The 15,512-nt window shown below is 33.9% G+C and overlaps 1 long non-coding RNA gene across 1 annotated transcript; it reads right to left on the bottom strand.

Annotated features, from left to right (window-relative positions):
* Positions 1 to 8,800: 8,800 nt before the first annotated feature.
* Positions 8,801 to 15,217, bottom strand: LOC149673847 (uncharacterized). The gene is made up of 3 exons (XR_016366933.1): positions 14,083 to 15,217; positions 13,121 to 13,327; positions 8,801 to 9,369 (listed from the first exon to the last, which is right to left on the bottom strand). It is a non-coding gene; the product is annotated as an uncharacterized LOC149673847 (long non-coding RNA).
* Positions 15,218 to 15,512: the final 295 nt, after the last annotated feature.

Genomic DNA, 15,512 nt, shown 5'->3' with positions numbered 1-15,512 from the left:
AAGTTGTAACTAAAGATGAGATGGGAAAAATTATAAGTAGAAAAAAAAACTTAAATGTTTTATCGAACTGAATATTTTTGTTTATAATGTTCTTAATTTTGGTCCGAATTTGATGAATTTTGGCTAGTTTTGTAGCCCAATTCAAGCTCTATGAACACTTGTTGGTAATGTTTTGTTAGAGTGGTCCTTTAAGTACTTTAGAGGTGCCTTAAGCGTTATACTTGATTCACTAATGAGTTCCCAATCTAGACTCCCATTTTCAAAATTTCCTTGCACTGCAAAAAAAAGAGGGAGTTTAACTTCTTCCCCTCTCTTTACACGGAGCGATATAAATTTCCCAGGTTTAAAAAAAGGAAATGGAGAGCTTTAAAAAACCTTTAATGGAGTTCCATGCCGGCTGGACCCCCCATTTTTAAACAGCGAGTCCCTTCGACATCAAGAATATGCGTTTAAAAGTTAATATGGGAAAAAGAAATTTAATTTTGAATAAGAAATTAAAATTTCAGCTAATAATCATGATGGAATAATTAATAGATTTTAAGTATTAATTATTTTTAAATTAATGTTTAATTGATTCATTTAGATTAGAAGGTAATTAAAATATTTTGAAAAAGTTTTAGTTAAAGGGATAATGAAGTAGAAAAATAAATAATTTTTAAATAATATTTTAGAGAGTAGCAATGCTTTAAAAGCTCTAAAAAAGCCATAAAAGTGATTTATCTTTAATCAAGTGTTGTATATTATAGAACAACGCGTTTGGAGTACGATATAGCCCGATTCATAAATTAATTCCAATAATAACGCTGAAATTTAGTTTGGAGAAATGAATGAGTCGGTCATTTTTAGCGGCCCCTGATTGGTCGCATTAAATTCCTTTTTTTTTAAAGCAATTTCCATCTTTAAAATTTCTTGCAAAATGGAGTTAGACATAGCTTAGAAATTGATTATAAATTGACGAGAAAGTTTTGCTGAATAACCCTAATGATTTTACGCATATTTCAACACCCTTAATTAAAAATAACTTATTTTTCAACTTCAGTATCCCTTTAAGGAAAAACATTTGACACAGACTTAAGAAAATTGAGTAAAAAATCAGTGAATTTGAAACATCACGGGATAGTAACTTTTTAATTTTTTTGCTCCTATGCATTTAACCATGGACTTTGTAAATGAAAGAGGACTAGAAAATTAAGAAATATTTTGCGACAATATTAGCGTATGCAGTGAGCTTAGGGTAATACATTATTTACTTCCCTCCACTTGAATATACTTTTAAGCAGTTATTACTTTGAAAGTTAATTAATTAACTAACTAAATATTTAATTAACTGAATAACTTTGATACACTAGAATTAAATACAGCCCACACACTCAATTAGCTTTAAACAGTGAGTTCTGAAAGTAAATTTAGAAAGACCGTAGCGGCCTGTTTTCCCATCCCCTTAAAAATGGGTTCAAAAGATCCATGATTTAACAATGGTTTTTTTTTCGTTCTGAGATAATTTAGTCCACTTATTATTCAGCGTGAAATATCGAGTGATGGAACCATTAAGGCTTAATTACATTGTTCCTAGAAGTCGAAAAAAATAAACCGCGCAAGGGCTTCGTTTCTGAAATTTATCGATATTTGATAATTTAAATGAGGTTTTGGAAATGAATTTCAAATTAAAGCCAAGTATCCATTTAATGGTGATATTGGTTTATTTGTTTATGCTTAATTGTAAAGTCTAATACGCGAATTAAATTAATTGCGCCTTATATCGAAAAATTAAAATAATAATAATAATAAAAATAGATAAATTTCAAAGCTGAAACTTTTTCCCGCCTTTTTTTTTTTTTTTTTTTTTTAAGGAAGGGGTTTTTGTTTACGAAAAGGCGGGAAAAAAAGGGTTAGGATCAAACTTGACTGTAGTCTTAAGAAACCTATATTAGTGGAATGAAAGTCACAGCTGTTTCTATGGGGTTTTCTTGCCATGGTTTTCTTTTTTATCTTACCCCTTTTCCACTTCTGACTTCTTATATATTTTTTCTTTCACATTTTCTATATCTATTCTTTTTGGCGAACGTTTTTGTTCGAGTTCTAGTTCGGTATTGTAAACAAAGCGGGGGAGATGCCGAAACGAGACTGATTACTTTTAATATACCTTCTATTCAATGGGATAACGCGAACAAACAAAGCGTCGAAAGTTTTTTTTTATCCGCCCAAAAATAGGAATTGATATTTCCAAATTAGATTTGGAGAAAAAGTTCAAAATTCATTCTATGGACTATTTTTATTGGAGAATCTAGCTCTTTCGTTCTTGCCTTTAGGAATGGATGTTATTTGAAGGTTTTTTCGTAGCTCACTAGTTAGACCGAAAGAGTCTTATTTAGTCTGAATTTTCCTTCCTTTTTTTTTAGTTTCCTGATATTTTTCTTTACCTTATTACCATACCATATTGGTACGTTTTCAGTTTTACCGGTTGGTAATATTTTTGGTACGTGGGGTTTCAATTTGACACGGCTTACCTCTATTTAGGAAAAAAAAACTCTCCCTTTTTTTTCTGTGTCTGGAAAAACCATACTGACGACGAAAGAAATCGGTATGCTAAACTTCAGACACGTGAAACTGTTATTGGTATTCGTTATTAGAATTGGAAATTTTTCTGAAATACGCGTTTGAGTTCACAAGTAGCTATTAATTATGATTTAATGAGTAATTTCGGTAATGCAATTTTAAGGATCTGAGCCGTCAACCATACATTGTAACTTTCAAGTAGTGTTTCATTAATTCTTATTTAAAATTGTATTATCTTTATATACTCATTTTTGAAAATATTGACGACTTGGTAATTCGAGCTTAGATCCGCCCCTTATTCTGGTATTATTATTTTGCAGCTCAGAATCTATTCCGACCCCCTGTTTTAGTATATTTTCTAGCAAGAGAGTGGTTGCGTGAAGTAGAACAGTCAAGTCCCTATGTTAATTATTTAGCTGAAATCGAAGGCGTGTAAATCTATTTTATTTTTGAACACTTTATCCAGTTTCATACTCTCTCTATAGTTTAATACATCGATTTCCAAAGGTGGCAGTATCGCGATTTTAAGATAAAAGTGTTGGGTTGGTCTTATACTACACGTTGGTAATAATGCTTTAAAATGAGGGGAATCGGTTGAAACGCTATTAGCTTTTAAGTTTTAACATGAAAAGCTAAGAGTAAAAAGTTTTAACGATCCAGTAAACTAAATAAATCCATTCGCTTTGTTTGTTAGAAATTCTTCTTCCAGCCTTTAAAAATCCATTAATTTCTCTATTTTATTTTATTTTTAACTTTTGAAGCTATACATTTTAATAGATTTTATCGGTTTTCCATTTAAATTCGAAACGAACTTAGAGAACTTTGTTTTTAAAAATATCGCGGATGATTGATCAAAGTATAAGGTTGCGGAATAGGGGCCAAGGCTTAGGGAACGTAGTGACAAAGTGGGATTAGGCTTAGTGGAAAATAACTTTTCTCAAATGCAACCTGTAGATTATAGGTATGTAGATTTAGGCCTTGGCTATTTTCTTTTTTTACTTATGAAATAGAAATCCATTAAGGAATTAAATAAGAGGAGAATTTTACCAGTAAGCCTACTTTTGAAATAGTCTTAACTTTTGTAGAAATATTAGTATAAATATGAATCAAACTGAGTTATAGAAGTTTGTTTTTTGACATCGTGTACGATTGATTTCATTAAGGTTTCAAACTGGAGCCGAGGCTTACGAAAATGAATGGCAAAGGCCTATTTAGGGTTAGAGTAGGCAGTAGGGTTTTGTGGAAATAAAATTTTATTAAAGGGAACTGATTTAAGCCTTGGCTATTGTCTACTGTAAGTAATTATCTACGAAGAGAATTGTACTTGTAAGCCTACTTTTGAAATAGGCTTAGCAATTCTAGCGGAAAGAGAGAAGTGTAAATATGAATGTAATATAAAAGAAAAATAGTGCCGTGCAAACTATACGGTGGTTCTCGTATTACTCTTTGCCAGAGGTGAAATAAAACTAAAAGAATAGACCGACCAAAAATCGCCAATTCAGCTTATGGGGGACCCGAAAAACAATAAAAACCGCATTGAGTCTACTTGACTGAAGAAATAGGGCGGCCAAGCCAAGAAAGAACAGATTGCTATTCTTTTTTTATTCAATTCTTTGCTTTGGTAACTCGAGTCTTTTTGCTCCCAGTAAATAATGGTGCCGGAGTAATACAACGCCCCCTGTATGTAGAACAAGGCCAACACTATACCATTGATTTTTTAACCGTTTCGGAATTTATTGGTTTTAGAGGGGTAGACTACATCTAGGGGTTTTCATCCCATTGTTAATCCTACGGCGCCTGTAGAAATGTTTAACCCGCAATACACGAGTGTTCAGGGAGAAGCTACCTTACAGGAGTATAAATATTATTATTTGATTTAAATACTGGCAGGCTTTTCCATGACCAATTCCGATATTCCAAGCTATGATTAGTTAATTTTCTTTTAAATGTCTAGCCTAATTCAATTAGAACTATTATATTTCGATTAATTATATAGGCCTGGCATATTTCCGATAGAAAAGTTTAAGTTTAATTTTTAAATCTTGGAAAATTGAAGACTAAAGTTTTGTAGGTTATAAAAATGTACCAGACGTGTTTTTAAGGGCTGTATTCAATTATTAATTGAATTTACTTGAGATGCACTTAAGTTTAAAAGTGTTGTTTAAGTTTTATTTTTCCCGACTTTAGACTTCTGTTAATATTTTATGTTTTGTCTAGATATTTCTACTAAAGGGAGAATGAAATGGTCGGAAGAACATTTTGTAACTGATTTATATTGATAAAATAATATCGATGTCTTTAATAATTCTTACAAAAACATTCCCGTTAATTTTTAATATTCCAAATTTTATAAACTAAGTTATATAATATTAACGGAAAGGTTAAATTGGTATATTTTATTAATAAAAATAGATTTTATTAATAAAAATAGATCAAAAAATTGTTTGATTTCATGGTCCCTTTAAATTAAGGAGTTACAATTAGGCTTAGTTATCTTGTCTTTAGAAGTCACTTAAATTTAATAATAATTATACTCGGGATTTTAAAATAGCTTTACAATTAAAAACAAGCTTAATTAATTAAAAGGATCCCTATTATAATTAGAAACAAGTTAAGCAATTTTAACAAAGCTCCAAAATTAGGCTTAGCAGTTTAAAAAAATTCGATTTTAAAGTATGTTTAAATATAATTAAAAACACACCTAATTACTTAAAAGGGTCCCTAGTATAATTGAAAATAAGCTTAGAAATTCAAAGGAGCTCTAAATTTAATTAAAATCAGTTTTAGAAATTGGAAAATTCTATTTTTCGATAGATTTTTTGCATAAGTTTATTAGATACGTACCATAAGTATGACGCTTCCTATACTTCGTAATGCTAGAGACTTACTGAGAGCTAGTTCGAGAACGACAAGCGAGAATTGATTGGCTACACTCGGTTAGTTTTGCAGGACTTCCATCTTCCTATTTAGTCTGTACTAAGCCTTTGACAGCGCCTCACCAAGGCCAAGCATCGCTTTACCTCGAATCTATGACCTACCTCACTTCATAACAAGCTCCAGTTTTTAACCACTGACAAACTTATGGAACATATCTTATGAACTTATGATTTTTGTCATTTTTAAGTGCGAACACGGTTTTTCTATGTCCGGGTCTATTCTCTAAATTTAAACTCTCCATTCTAACCTGAACGTGGAAACTAAATATAAGATCAAATCCCACTGGATTTAAGTCTTTATTTTTGGACGATGATAGTTTCTCGTGTCTATTTTTCTTCCTTTTATCAACACGGTCTACTTGAAGAGATGGAGTCTCCGATAGTCTTAGCTGGTCTACTTGAAGAGATAGTCTACCACGACATTTCATTTTTTGCTAGGTTGTTTTTTCAGCGACAAGGCAGACGATATCTCTTGGTGAATGAAAAGTTTTCATACTTGTGGTTCTTGAATTTTCTGAGAATGAGACTATATTTTTGTTGTTCTCGTCTAGAATATTTAATTAGGTATTTTAATTATCTTTCAAGGACAAAGTGATATGGAATAATTTTAATTAATTTCCCAAACTTAATAGAATTAGAAATTTATTTATTTCGTTACGAATTTTATCTAAAATATTTTTCCAAGAAACGCCAGTCTTTAGAACTATAAAATTAGTTTCAAAGTTAAATTTAAAATATTAATATCAATCGTGTATTTTTAATCTTTAATTATAATTATATTTAAAGGGAGAATGGAATGTCCCGAAGAACAATTAGTTTTAAATAGATTTAGCTAGATAAAATAACATTAAAATTATCAAGAAATAAGTTATAGAAATTTTTTTTTCCAAAAAGTCAATATGTTTTTTTTATATATAAATCTCTCAATTTATTTTCCAATTTAAGGAGTAATTCTCGAGCTACATTTTTCTCATGAAACTAACTTGAGAGTGCCGTGATCATTTTGAGAAGAGAAAATTTAAAAATAACTATTTTTCCAAAAATGGTTTGTTGGGAAAAATACAGTTTTGAGTGGCATTGTCTTGTTGTTACGTATCCGAGAATCCCTCAAAACTTATACGGAGCCCTTCTCCTTTGTTCCAAGTTGCGAGTCTATCTTTGTTTTCTAAGATCTTAAAGCCTAGATTTTCGCGAGAAAAATACTCAATTTTCTTTCGAAGCTCCGATATTGACAATAGTTCAAAAGTAGTATAGTTGTATCATGTATTAGTTTTTGAAGTATAACCAAGGCCTATGGAAAAGTATAGAAGATTTTTCTCTCCCTTAAGTTTTTGAGCCCCTTCTTCTTTCTCTCTCTCTCTCTCTCTCTCTCTCTCTCTCTCTCTCTCTCTCTCTCTCTCTCTCTCGCTCTCTCTCTCCTTTTCTCCGATATGTTCAATGTAAACAACTTATAGATCCCTTACTGGGAATGCTTGCCAATGATAAAAAATTTATCTTAGGACTTTGCAGTCTCACAGTTGAGAGTAGAAGTTAGGCTTAGGAAAAAAAATAAAAAAAAAATAAAGCTATACAGGGTGTTTTCGAAAAGTCCATCAATAATGAAAGGGCGTATTTATTGGGCCATTTTGAGTCGAAAATGTTCTATGACATTTTGCCGTCCGACCCACGGTTTTCGAGTTATGATTTGAATATTTTAGGGATGACCCCTTCATTAAATTAGCGCTGTCTTTCAATTTCTTAATTAAATTTAAGGGGGTCATCCGTAAATTACTCCAATCATAACTTGAAAACAGTGGCCCGGACGGAAAAATGTCATAGAACATTTTCGACTCAAAATGACCCAATAAATACGCCCTTTCATTATTGATGGACTTTTCGAAAACACCCTGTATAGGCCTTGGTTCTTGAAAAGATTTGTTGTATTGGCTAAGAGAGGCTTAGCGAATGGATTCAACACCCTCAAAAAAACGATTTTTTTTTTCTTAGAAGATTGGGGAACTAAAAGTTTCCTTTTCGTTTTTTCTCACACCTATCTTTAAAAAAGTCCCAGAAAGAGTTTAACAGCTAGCGAAGTGTTGAAAATTTTACAATAGGTGAATTTTATTCTTCAGTCCCGAACGATTTTCTTTAGAATTGACTAAAGATGTCTCGAAAGGTTCAAAATAATTGACCCTCGGCCTTAGCAGACGACAAACTGAGAATGGTAGAGAACTGAAATAGTACATAGTTCGATTATGATTAGGCTTTGGAAACATTTTTTGAAAGTCACGTTCTCACAGCTGTACTGTTTGAACTAAATACTTGTTAAGCATAATCAAACGTCCAAGGCTTAGGGTTTTTTTCTACCCCTCCCCCCACCCTCATATTGGATGATGAACCTAAAGGCATGCGCAAACTAAAAATGAGGGTTCTGGAAAATATCCATGCTTGGACTCCCTTTTCTTAAGTACACACGAGCCTTTGCATCGAGTTTGGGGACTCCAGGAAGAGTCCATCTAGTAAATGGAGAACCTTACCCCATTGTGCTTTGAAAATTAATTAAATAAGCGACGTGTTTGTACCCTGGGTCGGGTAGTTTTTTTCTTTCTATACATTTTTACTTTAGCGGTTTTCCCCTTGGCTTTCTTTTCCCGCCAATATTTTCTTGGCCTGGCGAATTTTTCTCGCGCCCGATATTTTCTAAGCATCTATTGAAGTAAACGTGTTTTGATTATTGATTTTTTTACTCGACCTTATGGCGCAAAGTTTTTTTTTGGCGAGAAATTAAAAAAAAAATAAAGAAAAAGAAAAGAAAACCCTTAGATGAAATTTAAAACTAAGCTCGTGGTACAAGGAATTAAGTACGGTCGAACCTTTGGCCCTGTGAACAAGCTAGGCAGCGATATATTAATTAATAATGAATTAAAAATAGGTCGCCTTTAATTACGAAACAGTGTTCGCGTATAATTTATTATTTTACAGTCTGGTATAAAGTTATTTTTAAAAGTAAAATTTGAATTCCTTGGAGGGAGCTTCGATTACGTTGAAAAAGCAATCGTAATTCTGATAATATACAACATCGGCGTATTCGAAGGTCTTAAATTGTATACAGATATATTACAGAAGCTCAGGGATATTATAAACCCTTATAGAGGATTAGAAAACTGCATGGGAGAACCCTTGAAAAAGTATCTACTTACTAACACGATCGTTTCTGTTTAAAGGAGAGGTAATGTTGGATCAAGAAGCGATATCTAGTTTACGAGGTAGAAGGTATAAATTCGCGCCACATTTCTAGCTTTATCTCCAGTCTGGAGTTAATCCCCGCCTCTAAATTGCAACCAGCATCTCATTGGTTCTAGAAAACTCACGTCAGCACGACGCGAATGAGGTAAATTTCGTATTTTCCGACTGAGGAGAGGCGAAATAGCCCGGCCTCCTTTTACGTCCCCCCTTGTATTTTGAAAAAGGGACTGGGACTATGGCGCGCGAATACTTAGGCATCTTATACCCTCTCCCTAGTAAACTAGATATCGCTTCTTGGTTGGATCTTTATTGTTTTCTGGTATATCAAAGTCATTTTCCAGAAATAATTAATTTCTAAAGAACATTAATTGTTTACTAAAAATGGTTGTACAAATTTCTTCCTAATTTGCTGGTCCTCTTTAGAATTGCTAAGTCCATGTTCGAGAAGCTCATCTCTATCTTTCAATTCCAATTTCCCAAGAGGGTGTAGAAAGGTTCCTCTTTACTTTTCATCTCCTTCTTGCTTCTCTTGATTCTCTCAGTTCCCTTAGTTCCTCGGGATTGGCTCGAATGGTCCCTGAGTAGTCTGTCTACGTGTAGCTATACGTAGATCTCTCTCTCTCTCTTTCTGTCTCTGTTATAGTCTTTCTATCTGGAAATAGATATAAACATAGCTATTTTTAGCTCCTAATTAATTCAGTTTTTGGAAAGATCCTTTACACGAACCGCCGAGGGTTAAGGTTATTGGGGATTGTTGTTATCGTTTTGCCGTATAGGCTAAAATGTATGCCAGACTAGAAGATAATCAGCTAGCGTTTCTATTCAGGGTACGTGTATTTTGATAAGTCTTACATAAATTAACGGGGATGTTATTTGGGTGTACGATTTTGAGTCGAAAATATAACTTCTGTGACATTTTGTCGTCCGGGCCACTGTTTTCGTGTTATGATTTGAGTGGTGTTTTAGGGATGACCCCTTAATTAAATTATAAATTATTGTCTTAAAGTGTCTTAATTAAATTTAAGGGGTCATCCGTAAAATACTCCATCCAATATTAACTCGAAAACAGTGTCCCTTAGGGCAATCAAAATGGAGATATAAGCTACATTTTCGACTTAAAATCGATTTCCCAAAGAACATCCCCCTTAATTTATGGATACAGACTTATCAGAAACACCCTGTATAACCCCTATGAGGTTTAATAAGGCGAGATTAAGTTTTTATGTTTTTGTTTTAAACTACTATTACAATAAAATAATGTAACAATAGCAAATATTAAATGAACCCAATTAAATTTGCTAATGTATTGGTGGATTTCCAAGTTTGATTTACGCAAACAAGCCAACTTGTTAAATAATTTTGTTGCCAATCGAAACTAAAACTGTGGTGTGCACCGAATCGATCAACCCCTGGAGGACGGGTTGCAGTGACAATGGCAAATAAACATCGAGGAGCTAGTAGTAATATTAGATGATTTTAGAGTTGCCCATCACCCGTATTCAAGGTAAAACCCTTACCTCTGTTCTACTACAATTTCACTGTATCAACATAATCTCTTAAATTCCACGTATAAATTTTTATTATTGAATTTTATTTCATGCCAGATTCAGTTTACACTTTACAGAGCTTTAAAAGGCACGGTAATCTTTATGAACTTTAACCTTTCGTAAAAACTGAACTTCTATTATATAAATGGGATGAACATCGAGCTTGATCTCGCCAAGATCTTTTTTAACTCTTTTTTTTTTTAGGGGTATCAGTTTTCCTGGATTTCTTTATACCTTTCTTTTTACACTTCTGGGAAATTATATCTCGGATCTTTCCATCGTGGATGGATAAGGTGTTTGAGAGTTAGGCTTAGCTCCCTTCCTTCAAAACTCCTTCCAGTATTTCTAAGGTTAGGCTTAACGCTTTACTGGTGTTAATAACCTTTGAAAAGGTGTAGTAGGTTCGTATTTGACTTAAAGAAAGTAAAAGATACGTAAAAAATATTGGGAAAAAGTTATATATATATATATATAAAGAAAAACAGGAGGAACTGAAATGCAAATTTTTTTCAAGGTATTTTTTTTTTGTTCGCGTCGTCGGTCGGTCCATTGGGACTCTCTTATTCTTCCAATGGAAATTCGAGCTTTTATACTTCCTTTTATTTGGATTTGGGATGAATTAAATTAAATTTACCGTGAATATTGAATAGAAGAATTATAATACGGCAGACAAGGGAGCTCGGTAATGGTCAGTTGAAATACTTTCGCTATGAGGTTGACAACAGAGTTGAGATGGGTAAGATATTCGGGGGCTTTTAGAGTTGTATCAAACATGCCAGAATTAAGACGGGAGGAACGTTTTGGGGCGCTTTTACAATTTCTTTTTCACTTATGTCCATCATGCTGGACAAGGGGAAACCTTTTGGGAGATTTAGGGTCATCAAACTCCTTGTCCAATTTCAACATTTTAAATTATGCCCCGGAAGTATCCTTTTGAAAGAAAAACAGACTGACATCTGATTCGGTAATTTTATACATATAAATATAGACTTTGCAAATTGGCGAATCATAAATTACCATGGTCAAAGGAACCTCTTTGCTGAATTTCAGGGCAATTTCGTTACTTTTAAGGGCCACAATTTTACAATATTGCGGATGGCATATTCAATCCCAAAAGCTTATAAAGTTGGCTGCGTCTATCAATTACTATAATAAATGTTAACGAAATTGGAAGAAACGTATATAATCAACGTTATTCCATAAGTAAGGTGTAGGTTTATTTCTGTATGTCCGCCATTTTTAAAAATGGCCACAGAATTAAGAAGAAAAATACTCCTTTCTTCGCATGTATCTACTACTTAAGAGTATTAACATCTCCTCAAAACTACTTTCACCTCCCAAGGTAAAGAAAGAGCTTTGACAGTATGAACTGGGCGTTGATTATTATTCAGGGATAAAATTGACGCAATTCCCAATCTCTCTGTCAACGAAACACCATCTACTGTCCAACACAGCAATTCCTTTTTCTGTCTTCCTCTCTTAAACCGGAAGAGAAGAACTTGCTTCTCTGAGAATCTTTTTTCCTTTCTTTCTTTCTCCTCGATTCCATTTCTTAAAAAAGAAAACGAGTAGACTAAAACACTTTGGACGCGTATTTCCCTCATTTTAGCAGAAAACTACGTGTACCGAGAGACGGAAATGCCTTTGGACAATTCCTTATTAATACTTTACTCATCTTTAGGTATGGGCAAGAAGCGATATCTAGTTTACTAGGGACAAGATATAAATTCGACACATTTCTAGCTTTATCTCCAGTCCAAACGTATAGTAGGTCCGGAGTTATTCCCCGCCGCCTCTAAATTACAACCAGCATCTCATTGGTTCTTGAAAACTCTCGTCAGCTCGAAGCGAATGACGAAAATGGCGTATTTTTCGACTGAGGAGAGTGTAGCGAAATAGCCCGGCCTCCTTTTACGTCCCCCTTGTATTTTGAAAGGGGGACTGGGACAATGGTGCGCGAATACTTAGGCATCTTAAACCTTCTCCCTAGTAAACTAGATATCGCTTCTTGGTATGGGTAGGGGTATGAACGAAAAGGGCGGACCAGGATTAGAAGAAAAAAGAAAGAATTCTTATAGTCCCCTGAGAATTTGTCACAAATTTCATCATACCTCCAAAAGAGAAACGAAATGGGAGAGGAAAAAAAAATTAATTTTGGTATTCCCTATATGTTTAACGTTTCAAATTTCTGGTTTAAATTAAAATGAAGAACGTAGACTTGCATGGTACCGTTGGAGAGAGTGGGATTTTTATTTATGATTTCTTCAAAGAGTTTTAGGATGACCTTGAAATTACGAGTGTAATATGTAAGTCCAAGTACTTTGATACTATGGGAAATATTACAATTTTATCTACTATATCCTTAGCAAATTTAATTTTATTTAAACCAGGGGTGGTCAAAGGATAAATTCGAAAATTTGAACCATAAGTTTCAAATTTAAAATTGAAAGCGCTGAAATTAGGAACGTAACTAGGCTAGAGTTTTTTTTTTCTTATGGAAACAAGTTTCAAAATTTCTGGGACTTAGTGCGGGCCTAAAAAAAATTAATTATAGATTAGGTTCGTGGGCCGCAATTTTAAACTCGGCTGGTGCATGGCTTAGTCCTGACGTAATATATAAAAAAATTTAAAACCTTATTATCTAGCTCTGGTTGTGCTAGGATTCGAGACTGTTCATTTAATTGGTCTCTACACCTACACAGGCCTTAATTATCCCGTCTTAAAAACAAGGCGCTTATCTAAGTTTAATCTATACTGTCTGGAGTGAAAACAGAGTATTTAAAACATTTCTGAATCTTAACTAACGGAAGATTCTCCCCCCCCCCATCCTAATCCTTTCCGCGGTCTTTCTTTTACCTTATTTTTGGGGAAGAATTCTCTGTATTTTCCGCCTACTCGATTCTTGGATACGCATGGTGAAGATTGTGACAGAGTCAACGGGGGTTTCCTCATTCCTTCCTTTCTTCCTTTAGTCAGAGTTTTTTTGCTCCTAATTGGAAGCGAATGTCATGATGACGTGTGACTGAGTTCACGAGATTTTTGTCTTTCTTCAGCTTGAGAGAACTTAAACAGTCGGACGAAGCTCGTTAGAAAATAAAAAGAAAGAAAAAAATTCGCCAAGCTCTTTTTCTTAACCCCTTTTGGCTAATCTTTCTTAGTAACTAAGGAACAATTTAAGTACTTATTTTAAGCCTTGGTCTTGATTATAGTGCTGTTAAAATTTAGATGTATATATATAAATATATATATAAATTTATGTATATATAATTTAGATATATAACCTAAATTCAGTAGACTTTTGTAAAACAACTACGAAAGAAATATTATATACAGGGTGTTTCTGATAACTGTGCCATAAATCAAGGTTATTTTCTTTGGGCGATTTTGAGTCGAAAATGTAACTTCTATCTCCATTTTCCGTCCGGGCCACTGTTTTCGAGTTATGATTTGTTTAAGTGTTTTAGTGATGACCCCTTAATTAAATTAGAAATAATTGTCTTTCAGTTTCTTAATTAAATTTAAGGGGTCATCCCTAAAATACTCCATCAAATCTTAACTTGAAAACATTGTCCCTTAGGGCCAACAAAATGGAGATAGAAGTTACATTTTCGACTCAAAAGCGTGTACCCAAATAACATCCCCCTTAATTTATGGATGCAGACTTACGTATTAGCAATCGTAAATAACGGGAAATAATTTTACTTGAAAATTTTAAAATTCCATGCAAACAAGGCGGACTTTCTACTAACATTAAACGTATTTAAGGTGCACTTAACGTCTTACGAGATTACCTTCGAAAGAGAGAGAGAGAAACTTACCTTTAGCTTGAAACTTGTTTACTATTTGCACCTAAATCGTCCGACAATTCTGGCCGAGTAATCTTCCGCTAATTGAAATTAAATATAGTAGCTTAACATCGTGGAAATGACGTTAATTTTTAGCACTTCCATTAAGGAGTTTGTCTCCGGCTTCTGTCTTGAAATGTATTAGGGTAATTCATCAACTTAGACACCTAGGGACTAAATTGGTAGACTACTCGTGTATTCATGCACTTTAGAATTCTAAAGAGGACTCGAGATTAGGAGAATACTTATGAAATACGTTCCCCTTCAGCGCCTAACTTTAAACAGTGCTGGGAAACTTATTGCATACCGGCAAAAGTAAATAGATATCAAAAAGTTAATAGCTTTAAGTCAATCATACCTTCCCGCCTGCATGCTATGTAAAATGAGTATCGAGTATCACGTGGCTTGCTTGTAACCAATAGGATGTTCGCATGACGTCATAGAAGCGACAAGAGGTATTGGAAAGCAATACAAATTACTGAGCATCATGGGAGTAAATTTAGGGCAATATCATTGGTAGCCGCGCTTACGTGATGGAAAATGGCGCCGTAGTAGTGCCGGTAATATCTGAATTATGGTAAATTATATTAAAATTCTAAAGTCTAAAACTGTAATTAGTTTCATAATGCCGCGTAAAAAACGATTTTAGTTTCGCCTTCGGTATCGACCCAGTGCAATTTTTATCTGAAACCTACGAATAATACTGCATACTCTTCCATCATGTTGCAAACAAAAGTTTTCAAACGTCCTTGGCTCTCCCAACATTGTAGTATTGTTTTACGTTCATCTTTTTGTTTCACGAATTCGTCATAATCATATTCCTTATCCATTTTTCATATTACTATTTTATCACATTCATAGGCAATCACATGTAGTCTTCTCAGGTTTTGTACTAGGCCTAGGCTATACTGTCACAGTCTCACAGCAGACAGCTGATTGAAATTACCTTTAGAACGCATGCACGTCGATTAAACCTTCAACAACCCGCACTACTTTGTCTGAGCGGCGCGACACTAGATACGTTAGGTACATGTCAAGTGGTTCGCTAGGTGCTACGCCATTTGTGCGCTGCCGCGGAATAGGAGCGGGAATCTCAACTTTCATAACGCGCCCATGCCGGGGAGTTATTAACTTCTTGTTTATAATCTATTTACTTCTGATACCGGTATTATTACAAAATGGGTAATTGTAGGTCCTAAGTACAGTGGGACCATTTTGAGTCGAAAATTTAACTTCTATCTCCATTTTGCCACAAGGGACACCGTTTTCGAGTTAAGATTGGATGGAGTATTTTACGGATGACCCCTTAAATTTAATTAAGAAACTGATTAAGGCAATGATTTATAATTTAATTAAGGGGCCATCCCTAAAACACTGTAATCATAACTGGTTCTTAAACCAAA

This window comes from Phalangium opilio, unplaced genomic scaffold (assembly GCF_054372755.1).
Source record: "Phalangium opilio isolate 3A_F unplaced genomic scaffold, DU_Popi_V2 ptg000048l_1, whole genome shotgun sequence".
Taxonomy (NCBI): Eukaryota; Metazoa; Arthropoda; class Arachnida; order Opiliones; family Phalangiidae; genus Phalangium; species Phalangium opilio.
The sequence above is the reverse complement of the archived record's forward strand: the minus strand, read 5'-3'. Positions and strand labels throughout refer to the sequence as shown.